The sequence below is a fragment of the Ambystoma mexicanum genome, chromosome 13 (genome assembly GCF_040938575.1).
Source record: "Ambystoma mexicanum isolate Mex_15411 chromosome 13, UKY_AmexF1_1, whole genome shotgun sequence".
NCBI classification, from domain to species: Eukaryota; Metazoa; Chordata; class Amphibia; order Caudata; family Ambystomatidae; genus Ambystoma; species Ambystoma mexicanum.
In genome coordinates this window covers 235,909,404-235,928,406 of record NC_090938.1, presented here as the reverse complement: position 1 = coordinate 235,928,406, position 19,003 = coordinate 235,909,404, and the positions used below count along the sequence as shown (strand labels likewise).

At 46.8% G+C, this 19,003-nt stretch overlaps 1 protein-coding gene across 1 annotated transcript in view; it reads right to left on the bottom strand.

The window, feature by feature from the left end:
- IPO9 (importin 9) overlaps positions 1 to 19,003 on the bottom strand; it is a 904,513-nt gene that overhangs the window by 170,281 nt on the left and 715,229 nt on the right. The window lies entirely within an intron of this gene.

The following is a 19,003-nucleotide window of genomic DNA, read 5'->3' as shown; positions in this document are numbered from 1 at the left end:
CTGGAAAAGCCACCCTGAAACTTGTCGAGAAGCATCTCCGGTTCCGGAAGCAACTCAAGACCTTCCTCTTTGCTTCTGCTTTCTCTCCTTCTCTCCCCTGCTGGACTCCTGACTGAGACTGCACTGGTCACCTGGCTACCCTCTGATCTCGGATCCAGGTCCCCTCCCCCCTGCCAGCTGCACTGCCTTCCAGGCAACCCCTGAACTTGGTGGCTGTTTCTGTATCCCTACAGTCCCACCAGCTCTTGAAACTATGTCTGCACTTACCGCTGCACTTGCCACTAGCCAGCCACACTTTTACCTACTGTTTTTATTTAATCTATACTGTTCCTATGTTTTGCACTGCCCCCTCCCCGTTATCCCCCCGCACTTTCCCTCTCCCCTGCACTTTCAACCTCAATGTCACCTGGCCTAGTAAGATTGTTGTCTTCGTCTTCCCTCTGTTCCCCCTCCCTTGCCTCGTCGTGCCTTGAAACACTTATGTATAAGCGCGTTATAAATGCCATATCATATTGCTCATCGTAAACTCTGCTGGGGTCCTGGTCCACACAGTGCCAGACGTAAATGAGGTGTTCCGTTCCTTTTATGCGGCACTCTACGCCAACAATGATGTGGCACCTAGTCCGGACATAGAGGCATTCCTGGACGGACTTCCGCTCTCAGTACTCTCAAACGAGGCTAGGGAGGCTCTCGACTGTCCGATGGGTGTTGAGGAGATCTCGAGAGCCATTGAGGCTCTGTCCTCTGGTAAGGCCCCTGGCCCGGATGGTCTCACCATGGACTTTTATAAATGCTATAGATCCCACCTTGTGCCCTATTTGTCTGCCCTATGGGTCGAATCCTGTTAGATTCTCCAAACTTAGAGAGGCAGTGATAACCATGCTGCTCAAACCCGGCAAACCTGCTACACACTGTGGCTCATATCGCCCCCTTTCACTCATCACTTGTGATGTTAAAATATTTGCAAAGGTGCTGGCCCTCCGACTCGCCCCCTATATGCCATATCTTGTACACCCTGACCAATCTGGATTTGTGCCTGGCCGCTCCACGTCCCTCAACCTGAGGTACCTATTTAATATCATAGCTCAAGTGGCTCTAGAAGTGGGGGCTGTGGCTACCACACTGGACGTTCAGAAGGCCTTTGATTTGGGGAGTCCTGGAGTTTCCTATGGGCTGTACTTGAAAAGTGCAATTTCAGCCCATGATTACATTCATGGATGCAGCTACTCTACACATTGCCTATGGCCATGTTTCAAGCTGTCGGAAGCGGCCTGTTAGTCTATGCGTGCATTACGGCTCTTGGAGGTGCGGCTTGACGGCTCTCTACATACGCTAGGTTCTTTCCTCTAACCGGAAAATCCCTCCTGGGAGCAAGTAGCGTTACGGTGTTCGGTGCTACAGTGCTGCAGCTGGGTGGATGCGTGGATGTGAGCGGCTACGAGTGGCCTGCTGACCCTCTTTTGCTGACGGCTTTACCAGGGGCTAGGGGTGCCATTCTTTCCTGCAGCTGCCGACTCTGTTGCCTGTGGATATATCCTGCTTGCACTGTCACAGTAAAGTCTTTTACTAAAAGTCTACATTACCAGGCAGTTCCTGACACTGTGCTGCCCCTGATATATATCTTGAAGGCACTTTGTCACGGCATAGTTTTATATTTAAAAGCCTGCACTACCCGGTATTTACTCTGCAGCACATTTAACTCTACTATCTGTTGCTCTCTGTGACCTATGAGTAGGTCTCTAGTGGCAGTCTGTGCCTGATAGGGCTCTTGACTATCAGCCTCACCCTCAGTGTTATTTCTCTTCTGGTGGCTGTGCCCCATGTTATAATCTGCTGTCTCAGTGCCTAATGCTTGGATCTGGTCAATGTAATAGGCTGTATACGGCCTGATACTTTACGGTTTACTGTCTGGTGACTGCTGATCTTTGAACCAGTCGGCTGCTCCTAGGGATTGTAGAGCTATTCATATTACCCATATAATCTGGTGACTGTGGATCTTTGAACCAGACTTAACCCTTTTGTGTACCCTGAGCTGTTGTGATCCTGCTTCATCTTTTTCCTACCTACTGGTGTGATATATTACTATCATGAAATTAAGAAGCAAACTTAAAGGCGGGAAAAAGAGTAGGAATGAAAATAAAGACGTGGAGATGACTGAAACAAGCACTCAGACAGTGATTAATAAGGACAAGATGATCACGGATTTCTTCTGTGACCAAATAGCGGTTGCACAGATTCATTCAGATCCTGCGGAGGCAACTACATCCGTGTGTGATGTGGCATGTACTTCGCTGGAATTTGAGAACAATAATTCATTACTGAATCTTTGCTATAGCCTGGAAGGCCAAATTACAGAGCATGAAAGGCGGAAAGATTCCTGCCCTATGCAGATAAAGCCTGCTGCTGCCCCTACCATCTTGGTAACTGAAGGCTCTAATCTATACGCCTCCCGTTACTACCAATGACAGACTTTCCTGTTCTCCTAAACTTACAGCATTAGTGGACAGTCTGGCTGAACTTGGAACCTAAGAAAATGTCTCATTGGTAGCAAATTCTGAATGTATGAAATGCAATGTTGAAGCTAAACTTAAGGACTTGGAGACTCAAAAATTCTTTTACGTTTATGCTATACTATTGTCTCTCAGGTTAGAAATAACTCAGATGCCCTGAAAGACTTGGCAAAGTCTATACCTAATTTTGTGCTGTCGGGTAAGAACATGGCAGAAACTCTGCCAGTGAATGAGGTTATACCTGTACCTGTAATTGAAAATCTGGAATCCACATTAGTTGAAATTATTGCGGATAGTGACAGAGTTTGGAAGGGTGCCATCTGTCTAAGAGAGAAAGGAGAAGGAGGCTTAATATGGCAAAAAAACAGATAAGCCTATTAAAGTATCTGCAAGTGCCCATGAACAAGTCACAGAAGGGACAAAATCTAAGACTAAAAAGGGGCAGAAAGCGAGCTGCAAGGAAAGCCAAAAAATGTGCTATAAATAATGTGAATCTTACCTCTTGGCTTATTGATTCCAAGAAGCCCAAAGCTACTGCCCCTAATTTACCAAACTGCCTACAGTGGGGTCAGTTAGCATACCGGATGATAGCACATCTGATATGACTGACTCTACAGATGATAGCTCTGATGAAAGTCTGGATGAATCTGTTGTGTACGATGTGATTAATAAAAAATCCAAAGTTACATTTTCTGAGATGGTTAACAAACTTCCTCAGGAAGTATCTGATATAACTAGGAAATTACCATCTGTTTCATCTTTCTCACACACAAATTCGATATACCTACCTAATAAACAATTTTCTATAATAGGTAGCACTGAGAAAACACAAAGCGATCAATAGAGGTACATTTCTTGAGATCATCCATACACAACTTCCCTTAAGAATACTTAAAAGTGGGGATTTCAAGTTTGTGGAGCAATGTCAGGGGCTGCTGACACATGTACACTTCTACACTGAAGCTGTTGTGAATCTTATGAGGGAACATAAAAATGAGCTTAAAGAATGTGGATTCTTGTTGGATGTTAGTGAAGAGAGATCTGATAATATATCCACTAAGCCAAGTCAGAAATGTACGAACAATCCTAAGCAATCCAATGGCCAAGTGATTGATAATGATATGCTTAAATCACATTGGGAATGGCTATGTACCTTTTTGCCTATGGGTCAAAATAGAAATTGAGACAATACCTCTTATTTCTTGGAATACGAGAGGTCATGGTCATCTTTTCTCAGAATTGGGCTCTTTTGATCTCATATCCAATTCGCACATTATTTTATTACAGGAAAATTGTTTAATGCAAGAAGCAGTGTTTGATGGCTTCACGGCATATTATAACCTTGCAAGAAAAGGAGATAAGGGTAGGCCTTTTGGGGGATTGCTTACACTGATATCTAATCAACTGTCTGCCTCCAAATGTGTATTGGTCCTTGCTACCCCAATGTATTGATTGTTGAGCTGTACATGAAGTATGGGGTACGTATGCTTTTGATTAATATCTATGACCCTCCGGGCAATGCATTTACTGACACCATTCAACAGAGTATACATGAATGTATTCTTGATAAATGCTTGCCCGATGGGCTGACCAATATAGTTCTTGGTGGTGATCTGAACTCAAACATCCTGTGCTATAACCTGGGAGATATGACTAAGGCAGAAAAATTGTCTACTTTCATTGAGGAGATGGAGTTAGTGGTGCTGAATGGAAGTTGTCATGATAAAAAAAAACACTATTTCGACTTGGTCTAATGGATGTCAATCCTCCATGCTTGATTTTATATGTATGAGTGATAAGCTTTTTGACAACATCACCGGCTTTCATATTAGGGCAAATGAATTTAGTGATCATTCCCTTGTACAATGTACGGCTGGATGGGGGAATAGGATTGTTGCAGTTGATCAAACTAAAGGGATTAACATCTCTAACCGTGGTAATAGGATATGTTGGTCAGACACTAATCTTGCTAAAGCAAAAAAATGGTGCCTTGACATTAATCTTGACCATCTTCTTTATCGCACAGCGGATGACATATGTACATGGTTATCTGAACATCTACTCCATATTATGCCCACTGGTGAAAAGCTTGGTCCTTTTAAAGATAACCCTGACCGAATTAGAGCCTATGATAGGGTAATTAGAGACATGAAAAGGGAGAAGCGTAGAAAGCTCCGTCTGTGTGACATTAGTATCAATGATCCCATACTCATCTGCAATGAGAAGAGAAAGATCAAAAACAAATATCGGAATGAGTTAAGAATATACGTGTCCTCTATGAATAACATTAACTGGCAATATATGGTCCGTTTACTTTTGAATGGAAACACTAGGACCTTTTGGGCTAGTTTCAGATCCCTGGGTAAAAATGGGACTTCTGACCAGGCTATTCCCATTAACAGTTATACATGGGCTAAGTTTCTTTCCAACAAATTCAAGGGAGATGCAATTACTTTGGCCAAAAGACCCGTTGATACTCGCTCTATAGTAAGGGAAGATATCCTTGTGGTAATTAAGGGACTCAAAACATCCAGAGCACCTGGGCCTGACGGCCTCTGTAATGTTATTATTAAGGACAACCCAGAGGTCTTAGCCGATATTTTGGGGATCATTTTTCAGAAAGTTATTGACACTCGTGTTATGCCCATCTCTTGGAAGCTGTCTCATATCATTCCTGTGTTCAAGTCCGGCTCTCGGAGTTCTCCTGAGAATTATAGACTTCTTGCTCTTACCGATGTGTCTAGTAAGATTTTCTGTGCTATAGTTCTACGTGAAATAATGAAATGGATTGACAGAGACGGTGTTCTTGATAAGGCCCAAACTGGCTTCCGCAAAGGTTGTTCTACTCGGGACAATATTTTTATAGTTAATACACTCATTGAACAGGCTAAGGGTAAAAATAGACTACCGCTCTACATGCTTTTTGTTGATTTGTCTTCAGCTTTTGATTCTGTTGAGAGGGCAAGACTGTGGTCTAAACTTGAGTTGCTTGGTATGCCATCTCATTTGTTATATGTCTGTAAAATGATATATGATGATAGTAAGGCCAAGATCCGTATTGATAATGAAGGCTCTATGTCTGAACCAGTTGTGATCACAAAAGGGGTCGGACAGGGCTGCACCTTAGCACCCACTCTCTATAATCTATTTAAGGCGGATTTTGGCAGAATATTTAAAGCCAAGATGAATTTTTTCCCCAGAATGGGCTCCCATAAAATTGGCTGGATATGCTATGCCGATGGTATCGTCATCTTTGATAACACTTATAGTGGCATTTGCAATAGTGCAAGTGCTGTTTGTGATTATGCTGATGCAAATGGGCTCACTATTAATCAGGGTAAAACAGTTCATGGCTGTAGGTCGGAATAGCTGCAATAAGCAGATGATTCCCTGCTCTTTGGGTGTGATCACGAAAGTTAACTCTTACAAATATCTGGGCTATGGGCTCTGTATGGGTAGAGGGACTCTTAATAAACTGGTTCAACAGAATAAAAGGCAAAGTTATGGCCACTCTAACTGCAGTTATGTCTTTTTCTAAAAAGACCGCTGGATACAGCTTGCTGGGTATCATCAATATATATAAACAAAAACTTGTGGCTATGTTTTTATATGCATTAGAGACCTCTTTTTCGGACTGGTCAGATTGGGCTAATACCACTGAAGGAATTGTATGGCGCAGACTACTGGGTCTGAATAACTATACACCTATATAGGCAGTTCGTTTGGAAGTAGGGCTCATTTCTTTGGCCACTCAAATTGAACATAATAGGGCCAAATTGTATATAAAAATTAAATTTGCACAGCCTGGTACTCTTCTCTATATCATAAAGGAAGGCTAGGAGGAGGGCAAGATGGAGGCTCTTAATAAATTCAAAGGTCTTAATCTGAAAATGTTTGAAAAAATTTGTTGGAAACCTAGATGGGAACATGGCGAAGGTGCGGTGTTAAAATCCCTAAAAGATGTTATTGAGAAGTGGGACTGGGTATCTAGCCATGAGAAGGTTTCTGCTATGAGATCTCTGCATACCTTCGCACTGATGCCCTTCAGCTTAAAAGAACCTCAAAGATACCTCCTCCTCATGCCATCACAGCTAAATCGTAGAATCTTCATGGACATTAGACTTAATCGCCTTGATGTCCTGGGGGTTCGCGGATCGTGGAGAGGCCTACCGAAGGATCAAAGGATTTGTAGACTCTCCTATGAATGATAGGGTGGAAACTATTAGACATGTCCTAACCTGCTGCTATTCGATGAGTTCTATCTATAACAAATATTTTGCCAAATTAGATAGGGAAATTAATGATATTGAGAGTGAAAACTTTTGGTTGTGATGTCTTTCTGGCAGGAGTAATTATCTGATCATTGCCATTACTCAGATATGGAAAGTGGCCAAAGAACGTCTATGTAAATTTGAAGATGATGTATGTATCTAATAGTCAATTTTAAGTGCAGTTAAATTAATATGCTTGTTTTATTTTTCTTATATGTATATTTGTGAAAAGTTCTTTAGAACTGTAACACAAAAATAAAAAAAATTGCCTGAGGCCAGGGTTTGCACCTGCTCGCAACCCCATTTGATATCTTCAGGGGGACCAGACAGGGCTGCCCGTTTTCCCCACTCATCATGCCGACGTAATGCACCAAAAACATGCACATAGAGGGTGAATCTGGCTCTCAGGCTCTCCCGAGAACATATCGCTATATACAGATAACACATTGCTTTATGTTGGAGATCCGCAGGAGAATCTCGCTCACATCATGCGCGATGTCCTCCCCTTTGGGCTCCTATCCAGACTTCGGGTCAACTGTGCCAAGTCCGAACTGTTTCCTTTGAAAGATGCCACTGAAGTCCTAAGTGACCTTGTGGGGTTCGCTAGGTTCCCCCCGTGATTAATTATCTCAGGATTATATACACAAGACATCACGCTTCGCTGTAAGACCCAAACTTTGGGACCTACTTGCAACAAATTTTGGTAAAACTGCGTATTTGGGCAAAACTGCCTAGAACACTGGCTGGCCGGGTCTCGCTCCTCAAGGTGATTGTACTGCCGCAACTACTGTACAGCTTTCTGAATGTCCCGATTTGGCTTAGCGTAGCACCGTTTGATGCATTAAGGGTTGCAATAAACTACTTTCTGTGGCATGCCAGGGCGGTAAGACTTAAATTAGCCACACTTACGAGGCCATACAGTCAGGGAGGGCTGGCTGCTCCTGATTTTGAGAAAAACTGCCTAGCGGCCCAGGCTCAATGTGCAGTTTATTGGTTTACTGAGGGCCCTCCACTCCCACATGTAAAGATCGAGCTGCACGCGACTGGACCCTGCGACCTCAGCTCTTTGGCGCTACCCCCATTGTGGAAAGATTCTGGAGCCACCACAGTGTTGACATGGGATAAAATATGGCGACTGGTCGATAACCCCCCACCATTTCATAGGGATTGAACGCTCTGGAACCTCCGGCCGGAGTTTCCTAAAAGGAGCAGAACTGCCGTGAACATGTGGGCTGCAGATGGCAATTCCACTCTGGACGATATGTTCGACATGGGCTCCTTTGTCGCGTGTCGCAACCTACCCAAACATCCTGGTAGGCAGACCTACCGGTGGCTACAGTATGCGGGACATTCGCTGTGCGGTCAAGATGTTCCCCCACGTCAACCCCGGATGAACCACTTCTGGCACCAGTTATGGAAAGTGCCCTAACGACTGGGAAAGTATCCAGACTGTACAAACGGCTTCAGGACAGGGTTAACCAACCGCTATCCAAGTTACGGGAGACCTGGGGTAGTGATCTGGGTATTGGATTGAGAAGCTATGTGCATGCAGACACGAGAGGTTCCCCTTAATGTTGGGTTCCAATTGATTCGATTCAAGGTATTGCATAGATTTCACTACACCCCAGCTAGACTGCAACTTACGTCCCAAGATCACTCGCCCACAGCCCTAGATGGCACTCAGATGACACAGGCTACTTTCACATGGTTTGGGCTTGCCCCAGAATCTCAATTGGGCCGTGGTCTGGACTGCTGTATCAGAGATGCTGGACTGCGCTATTGTGTCAGTCTAGAAATACGGATACCTCTACTCTGAGACCGCAAACGCATTTTGGTGGCCATGGGCCAACTGTCTCATGCACGATATGACAAAATATAGGTTTTTGAGTTTCCAATGAACGGCCATTTTGATGTAACAAGAATCGCCATTTTGTTTTCTAACCATTGCTCATTGCTTTTTGTTCCTATTGCTTCGCAATATATTTTCCGCTTACACTGCTCGACTGTGAAACATTGTTGTCTGTATGTGAAAAGGACAAGGCCGCAGGGCCATGAGGATAACAAGAGTTCGCTGAAACACAAACGTAGGCAGCGCCAGGAAGAATGCCCCGCTCCCTCCCGAATGTAGCCTTGAAGCAGAGCTGCAGGGCATTTAATCATTTCACAGCTGCCAGCCAGTCTCGTTATATGGTAGAATGTTAGAATAATACCGCTAAAGGCTTGAATTATGCTTTTCTTACGGCCCCCCTTTGCTGAGCCCCGCTAGAGCATGTCGGCTCCCAAGACGCGAATAGCACCTGATAGATAGTAAGGTCCGGAATGCAACTCCCCCCCGTATGTAGTTTGCTTCCAAGAACAGAAGCGCCGTGTTCTATTCAATAACCGGAAGATGCCTTCGCACTCACAAATTGCAAATTGTTACTAGAATAGATGTTTGAAGGTGTCATAGTGGTTGGAGATGTCCATCATCACACCAAGTTCAAAGAAACCCAATACAGAGGGGTGTTAAACATGTCATAGCTGATTGTTTGATATGCATTTTGTATAAATGTAACTGATGTACGTAATTCGCTCTTTTGCGTCCCTCGAAATCTAGAGATACACGTCGCGGGGTGCAAGACCTAGTTGGCCAACTGAGACTTTTGCTTTGCAATAAAACCCTAGCTTTGGGAATACAACCTCGTGTCTGGCGTCTCTATCGTGTGTGGTGACCCGCCTTGTTTCCATAGACGTCAGGGTCCCCTAGGGGTCCATTTCAGGATGGCGCCCGAATGGGGACCCTCCCCCACTTGTTCCATCGCGTAACGTAATTGAGAAAGGCAGAGAACGGCGAGGACGGGACGATCGAGCCGGGATCAAGAGGTGTTCGGGATGCCCTGTAAAAGTGGAGAGACTCCTTTGCAGATCTGCACACATCTGATCCCTGATCGACGTGCCTGGCTAGAGAACAAGGAGGCGAGGGTCCCGAAACGAGGCGGAAGCCAAGAAACGCAGACACGACGTCCTTTGGTGCGTCAGTATACAGACGACTTGATTTATCAGGCGAGTCATTCCCCGATTCAAAGTATCCTGATATTGGTTGAGAGTTGACTTTGCAAAATCAAACGCCCTAGGTAAGGTTGATTAACCAGGGGGAAGATTGTCCACCCTAGCAGGGTTTTTCCGCTGTGGTAGACAATCTTTGGAAGATGGCCAAATTGTACCACCTGGGGGAACGCCGGCGTATGAGATGTATGTGAAGTATGGAGTGGGTGCAATAATATTCTGAGAGACTTGCCATAGGCAAACCAGAAATCAACAAGACCATCAGTGGCCGATTAATGGTAGTTTTGAGATGGCGAGGATAGACAACCTGGAAAGGGTTTTGATAAGAAAGAAAGCGCGTCCTGCAGCATTTGGGACTATTAAAGACTGGAGAAAGGAAGCAATGCTCCGATTTAAAAGCAGAGCAAAGCATGCGCGCAGGCATAAATCAAAACATTTGGTAGCGGAAGGAAAAGAAGAGGAGGAGTGGACAGAGTCGAAGAAGGGCAGGCAGGCGTGACCACTTGAATATAGAAAAGATATACCCACAACGAGAATTACACTTAGCAGATGAATTGATAGAAAATATATTGACCCATACAAAACAATACAAAACAAGGCCCAAGATCAGAAGTAAGACCAGACACGTCAGTAGCTATTGCCCAGACCCCGCCCGTAGCCCAAGCTCCCTCTCCGGTAGCTCAAGCTCTCCCACAGCCACAGACCGTGCATGTAACACTGCCTATTAGCCAACCAGGCCCACAACAGACACTCCCTGTTCCCATTGTCCCATCCGCACCTCCCACCTTAGACACAGATTCGGTACCATCCGTTCCTCCCGGGGTTGAAGTTGAAACCGCGGGGGCAAGAGGTGGGACTGACCAATGGGGGTGCACGAGGGTAACCCGCAGCGCAATCAGCAAAGAAAGGAAAGTGGAATTGCAGCAACAGGCAGAGATGTATATAGACGGGAAAGATGGGACGGCAACACTGGCTTCGATATATGACTTCCGTACAAGCAACGAAAGACAGGTAGTGTTGGAATGCATTGGTGAATATTTGGTGGAGAAATGGAAACAGCTAATTGGGAAATTACCACCGCAGCGATTGTTAGATTTGAATGCATTAGAATGCTGTAGGGAGAGGGATGAAGAAGTGAGAGAACATGTGTATAGACTTTTTGAGCTTAAAGATGAATTAGATAATGATTATGCCGAAATGTTTACTGCACCTGGGTACAGGAGTAGAGATATCGGGAGAAATAGGAAGGAAACTGTAGAGCCATATATACAACGGCATTCGATGTCAGTACAAAGGGGCGACAAGTTAAAAGTATGTATGCGAGAAACGTTTAGATGGATGTCAGATCCTAGAATTCCCACAATGGAGATACACGAGATATTTGATGAATATTCCATGCCCATGAAAAGAAAAGCGCTACAGTCGATGGTTGAACATCTATTAGACAAAGATATAAAAAACAATAAGGCCAGCCCACCCAAAATAATGGCAGTATATAGAAGAGCACTAGAGCGAGGGACAGGAGAAACAGCCCTGGATCGTTGGATCTGGGAATATTGTTACATCTAAGAGAAGGAGGGGGGACGGTAAGTGGGGCATTTCCTATGAGAGAGGTCCCACCTACCTTTGTGCACAAAGTGAAGGTTCCCGCAGTGGGCACCGTAGCGGCGCAGGTAACGCCAGCCCATTATACCGCCCAATATGTGCATGTCCCCTTTTCCAGACAGGAGGTGAACAACATAAAGCAGACGATTCCTGATATAAGAAAGAATCCTGCAGAGTTTTACAAGGAAGTAGAGTCCTGCCTACAATCCTCCGTGACTACCATGGGTGATATAGACCTAATATTCCCGGTGATCCTGCCAGCAGACATATGGAAACAAATAAGGAAGGTAGATGACACAACGGCCTTTGGCGCCACATGGGCAGACTTGATAATAGAAGATAGAAATAAAGCGGTTGGAGGGACACCAGGAGCGAACCTGGCGGCGTTACCAGCACGTATAGTACAGACGTTAAAAACAATTGTCCCAGAGAAAAGAATCCAATGGGACAAATTGACTGCATGTGTACAAGGCAAAGATGAGTTGGCTACAGATTATTTTAATAGATTTGAGGAAGCATTCACAGACTTCAGTGGGCAGGATGTGGGTTCAGAAGCAGGAAAGAGGTTATTTGTTGACAAATATGTGAGGGGGTTAAAACTTCCAAATCAGGATTTAATAATGACATCAGAGAGTATATGGCAAGCAAAAGCATTGGGCGAAGTACTGCATATGGCCCAATATTATGAGCGCAGACTGACTACAGGAAAAGAAAAAGAAGAGCGGGATAGGGTAAATCTAAAGACACAAGTATTAATGCAGCAAGTAGTAGGAGATAATAGAGGGCGAGGGAAAGCACAAGGAAGGAGTAGTTTGAATATGCATGGGGGATCAGTGGGACCGAATCAGTGTGCATATTGTAAAGAGGAAGGACATTGGCGAGTGCAATGCCCGCATCTACAGAATAGAAATGGGTCTGGTCAGAGGAGACAGCATAGAGGACACCCAGGAGCGAATGGACCAAACAGGAATAGTATGCAGCAGCATCATAATAACGGAGGTAATCAAAACCAAGGCCAAAACCAAAATGCCCCAAACTAGAGTCAAGGACAGCAAAATCAACAATATGGAAATCGGAGTGGGGGAACTAGAGGGAAGAGTGGAAATGTTTTCGATACACAGCCAAACACGTATTACAGTAATAGTAATCATTACACATCGGACGATGTGTTATTTCCCCAATAGGACAGCCCAGGACAGGGGTCGGAACCAGTGTATATTCCCATGAATCAGAGAGGACCCTACGTAGAAATGAGAGTCGGGAATGAGGAGCATCGCTTTCTTGTAGATACAGGAGCACAGAAGTGTTCAATAGACCATCACTTGGTTCCGGATATACCACTGTCAGGGCAAAAGAATATTTCCGTAGGTACACCAGTCAAACCCAGTGTCCAAACCAGTCCTAGTTACTTCTAACAGAAAATTGTGGAGAAAATTTGTTGGGATTAAATTTGTTGAAAAAACTAGGTTCTGTTATACATTGCACGGCAGACGGAGTGTTTCTAACTATATGGCCACACGATGCCCCTGTGTCAGAATTCATGTCTGAAGCGTTACCAGGGGAGCTAAGGAACAAGTTACTTACCTGTAACTGTTGTTCTCCAGCCTGGGTCTGGCATGGATTCACATGCTCATGAATATTCCCCATCGTCAGGCTGGGAATCCTCGGTAAAGAAAAATCAGTATCAGTTTCGTTTGATCTGTCTTTCGTAGTAGTAACCAATCACTGATCTCTGCGTCATACTGACCACAGCCAATGACTGCCATCTCCCTAAGCCCCGCCTCTGGCAGCCATCTTCAGATTTGGTTGCACATGAAATGGCAGTATGACCAAGTGAAGAGCCGCAGAGGGGTAGGCGGGAGGGTTCGCATGTGAATCCATGCCAGACCCATGCTGGAGAACAACAGTTACAGGTAAGTAACTTGTTCCTTCTCCAGCATGGGGTCTGGCATGGATTCACATGCTCATGAATATAAGAATACATAGCAGTACACACATGCAACCATGGGAGGTGGCAAAAGGCTCAACATTAAGCATCTCTTACCTCCTCACCAGGCTCACCTTAAGCGAACAGGTTGCGCAGCACTGCTTGGCCGACCCTGGACTCCTCCCTGGAATCCCGATCGACGCAGTAAAATCTCATGAAGGTGTGCGTCGACCTCCACGTAGCAGCCCTGCAGATGTCCAGCAGGGGCACACCAGATAGGAACGCCGTAGTAGCAGCGATCGCTCTGGTCGAATGGGCTCTCGGACGGCCTGGCAGCGGTCGATTAGCCAACCGGCCGGTTCAGTCCTGCTTGGAGGTGGTGGCCTTGCCGCCCTGGCCACCTTGCCGACGGCGGCGAGGCGCTCCCTGCTTGCCGCGACCCCTGTAGGCCTCCTGAGACGAGGAGCGTGCCGCCTGGCGGTAGGACGACGAGCCACCGCTGGATCCCTTGGAGGCCCCTTGTCTGCCTCCGGAGCTCCGAAAGGGCCGTCGTTGCTGAAGGGCTCCTAGGGCACGGGCCGTCACCGTCTTTATGGCTTGGAGGGATTCGTCCACCGCCTTCCCGAACAAGTTGCTGCCGTCGAACGGCATGTCCAACACCCTGGTCTGGACGTCCTGGCGGAAGTCGGTCGCCCGGAGCCAACCCGTCGTCATAGGCAAACTTTGTTGCCCAGCTGGCGGAACCCGGTATCGGCAATATGTGTTCCGACGCCACCTCGCCTTCTTGAAGTATTTCCAGGGCCTCGGACCTCTTGTCGTCCGGTAGGAAGTCCAATATGGGGGCCAGCTTAAACCAGAGCTCCCTGTCGTAACGGGCCACGATCACCAGGGCGTTGGCTGCTTTGATCGTCGTCGCCGCCGACGAAATGACCCGTCGCCCCATGGCGTCCAACTTCCTTCCTTCGCCGTCCGGACCCCGCCACTTTCTTCTTCGCCGCCGCCGAGACGACCAAGTCTGGCGTTGGCTGGGCCCTGAGGCACAGGGGAGCGGTCTCGGGGACCCGGTACTTCTTCTTGTACCGGTCCCATTTGGCTGGTGCCGTGGAGGGGTTCTTGAGTACCGACAGGCCCTCCTCCCAGATGCCATTGATTAGAGGCACCGCGATGACAGTCTGCCTCTTGGCCTCCCGGCGCTGATAGAGGAAACCTTCCTTTTTCTGCTCCTCCGGGCAGAGCTGGAACAATTCGGACGCCCTGGCGATCATGGCGTGGAATGAGCCAATCTCGTCGGGCGGAGAGGCCCGTGCGACGGGAGACCTGTTCCGTCGTCGTCGCCCTCCGAACCCGTCGTCGAGCCCACCGCACCGTCATCTCCCGACTCGTGGGAGGATGAGGAGGGAACTGCAGGCCTTACGGGGGCGAGTGGAGGAGAGGGTTGGGTCCTCCGTCGTTTGTTCTGAGGACTTCCCGACGGGCCAGGTTGCGGGTCCTCCGGCCTGGGCCATGGTAATCTCGTCCTTATCTCAGAGCATAAGGACTAGATCGCAAACAAAACGGCCGCCGAGCTATCCTGAGGCCTAGGTTCCGGCTGCGCCGGAAGGGAAGGCTGCTCTTCCTCACCATCGTCGTCTTCCTCGGATATCTCCCGAGGATCTTCCTTGCGGGATCGAACCTTCTCGAATTGGACTTCGAGATTCCTCACGGCCTCGGTCAGTTCCCCCTCCGAGGTTGACTCCGAGCTCGAGGAGGCTACCGTGCCCCCCCTCGCTTCTTCCATCATGGTGGCCATGACGATGGGCTGTAAAGAGGATTCCCTCCTTGGCGGCAGGGAAACTCTAGTCCCGGAGGCAGTCTCTGCTGGCGGGGTCTCTGCCGGCTTGGCCAGAGTCGCCGCGATCGCCTCGATAGAGGCCTTTGCCTGCTGGGTAGGGGCCTTCACCACCTTAGGTGTGTCCTGGGCCTTCTCCTTAGGAGGAGGGGCGACGCCTCGCTCCCCCGAGATCGGACGGGGCTTCTCCCGAAGCTTACCCGGGGTCTCGGACTTCCTTTTCCGCGAACCGGAGCGCTGGCTCGTGGTTGACGGTGCCGGGGAATGTGCGCCCTGCCTGGCGACCGAAAAGCCCGACCTTTCGGCGCTCCCGGAGCCAGCGGACTCGCAGCGCTTGGCCTGGTGTTGGGCCCCGTCGCCGGGGCGCCCGCACAGGACTTAGAAGCCCGCTCGGACCCTTTCTTCTTCTCAACCGTTGAGCCCTTCTCCAACCAGCTGGCGAGACGGGATCGACGGTCCCTCATGGTCCGCTCCGACAAGTTCTTGCAGAACTGGCAGTCCTTCTCTACATGAGTCTTGTCCCTATGAAGACAGTAGTGGCATTGCGCATGTTCGTCCTAATTAAACACATTCTGCAGCCCGCATCCAGGGCAGCTGCGAAACAGCTTGGGTCCGGGTGACGAACTCGCGTCCTGGGCCATCTCGAAGTAGGCCGCAAATCTTCTGGAATCCTCCAAAAGGTTGATTCGACGAAATCTTCACCCTTGAGGGGCGTAGGAAAATCCTGCAATGGGTACCCGTTAACGGAAGTAGAAACGGTGGAGTTTGAGGCTCGATTAACCGAAAAATGTGAAAATTCACCTGAAAAAGCGCGAAACACGCAGCAAAAGCACGAGGACTCCCAACACTTGAACGTGCGGTAAAAAAAGATGGCTGCCAGAGGCGGGGTTTAGGGAGATGGCAGTCATTGGCTGTGGTCAGTATGACGCAGAGATCAGTGATTGGTTACTACTACGAAAGAGATCAGAAACGAAACTGATACTGATTTTTCTTTACCGAGGATTCCCAGCCTGACGGGGAATATTCATGAGCATGTGAATCCATGCCAGACCCGAGGCTGGAGAAGTAAAGTACCAACCTGTATATGGGCAATGCATGACAACAATGTGGGATGTTTAAAGATAGAGCCAGTAAAGATTATTTTGAAAGAAGGTGTTACCCTACCGCGAATACCCCAATCCAAAATGTCGGTTGAAGGTGAGAAAGGATTGAAGAGTATGGTTACTGATTTGGTGAAATTAGGCGTAATCGAGGAAATCACAGGCAGTACATGCAACAGCCGATTCTTCAGGTTTATAAAAAAGGAGGTAATGAGGTACCATATCGTTTCATAATTGATCAACGCGCATTGAATAAGGTAGTAGATACGCAATTTCCTCTAGTGCCAGACGTCACTACAATATTCACAATGATAACTGTTTCAGCAGAATATTTTAGTGTAGTAGATTTGAAAAATGCATTATTTAGTATTCCAGTGGACAACGACAGTAGATATTTGTTCGCGTTCACATTAGGACGACGATTATTTATATTTACGCGGATTCCGCAAGGTTACACGGAAAGTCCAAGTATTTACAGTAGAGCATTAAAAGAACAGCTAGACATGCTGGAATTACCCATGGGTTGTGTACTTTTGCAATACATAGACAATCTATTGCTAGCTGCAGACACAGAGGAGATTTGTATGGAAAGCACTGTATTACTACTGTCACACCTAGCGGCACATGGCCATAAAGCTAGTTTGAAGAAATTTCAGTATAATCGAAAGGAGGTGGCTTATTTGGGCTACCTACTTTCAAAAGGAGGGAGAACACTAACGCCAGAACGCATAGAAAGTATTTCTTGTATGCCTATTCCAAAGACACAAAAAGGAGTCCGAGCCATAATACGCATGGCTTCATATTGCCGACAATGGATTGGTAATTTTGCGTTAATTGTGAAACCATTAGTGAATTTGACTAGAAAGGATGCGTTTATGCCTTTGCAGTGGGATGAGGAATGTCAGAGAGCATTTGATGGATTGAAAACTGCATTATGCTCGGCTCCAGTTTTGGGTACGCCGAACTATGAGAACATTTTTAGACTATTTGTGTGTGAAAGTGAAGGATGTGCATTGGCGGTTTTGACACAGGAACAAGGTGGAAGAAATAGGCTGTGCGGCTATTTTTCTTCTGCGCTGGATCCTGTGGCGCGCACTACCACAATGTTTGCGATCTGTCGCGGCGGCTGCTGCGTCAGTGAAACAAACGGAAGGGATGGTATTGGGGCACACTTTAATTCTGATGGTGCCACATGCCATAGACGTTCTATTAAATAGGACACAGACGCAACCTCACCTCTGCTAGATTGACAAGATATGCGATTATCTTGTTCACGCCCCATATCCAAATTATGAGGTGCAGCGCTTTGAATCCTGCAGAATTAATGCCACTGACCTTAAAAGAAATTGGGACGAATGAATCACCCCCCCACCATTGCTTAATGGTCACTGAGGAAGAAACCAAGGGAAGAGTTGATTTAAGTGATATTCCACGGAAAGAGCCGGATGGAGAGTTATTTTGCGACGGCTCATGTTTTAAATTACCAGATGGCACGACAACTGCCGCATACGCTATCACTACCCTATAGAGTGTTGTAGAAAGTAAAAGAATCCCCTATAATTCAGAACAAGCCGCGGAAATAATAGCATTGACCAGAGCCTGCGAGATTTCTGAAAATTTGAAAGTGAATATATATACCGATTATCAGTATGCTTTTGGAGTGGTTCCTAACTTTGGTCGACTCTGGGCTGAGAGAGGGTTTCTGACATCACATGGTGCCAGAATTCAAAATGGCCCTTTGATTGTACGATTGCTATCTGCACTCACGTTTCCAAAGCGCCTAGCAATAGTGAAATGGGAGGCACATAAAAAAGTAACATGCAAAGTAGGAGAGGGAAATGCGTTTGCAGACAGAATTGCGAAACACTGCCACTGATTTGAATACCAAGATGATGACGGTTCAGACAGAGGAAGTACCCTGTATGATAGAAGATGGAGTTGCTACTGTCAAAGAAATGCAGGCCGAGGCTACGGCCGATGAAATACAGGGATGGGCAGAGGGATCTGCTGAGTTGGATCTGGAAGGTTGTTGGGTGGACAAGGGAACTAGAAACTGGATGTTGCCAAATTCATATGTGACTGCAATGGTCACAATGGCCCACAGCCCTACGCACATCAGTGCCAAAAAAATAATACAGCACCTTTCGACAGTATGGCAGAATGTAAACCTAAAAAAGAATGCAGAAAGGTTGGTGCAGAACTGTATCACGTGTTTACAACACAATGTAGGAAAGGGAACAGTGACTCCAACAGGCAGTTTTGGCCCGCCCTCCATGCCATTTCAGGTAATCCATTTTGATTTCATAGAGATAGAGAGGTGCCAAAACATAAAATACGTCTTGGTGGTGATCTGTGTATTCAGTAAGTGGGTGGAGGCATATCCTTTGAAAGATTGCACAGCAATGAGTACGGCAAAGTAATGTTAAAGGAGTACTTTTCCAGATTTAGCTTGCCCCGGGTCCTATGGTCTGATAATGGACCGCATTTTGTGGGTGCAGTGGTATTACAGATATGTGCTGGTCTCCAGATTGATAAGAGATTCCATAGTTCAAGGCATCCGAGTTCTGCCGGTCTTGTGGAGAGGCACAACGGGATTCTTAAATCAAAGATTAGCAAGATTTGTGCGGGAAGCAAGTTGAGTTGGGTGGATGCATTACCAATAGCACTATTATGCATGCGTACGTCTGTACAGGCTAAAACTGGCTATCCCTGTACGA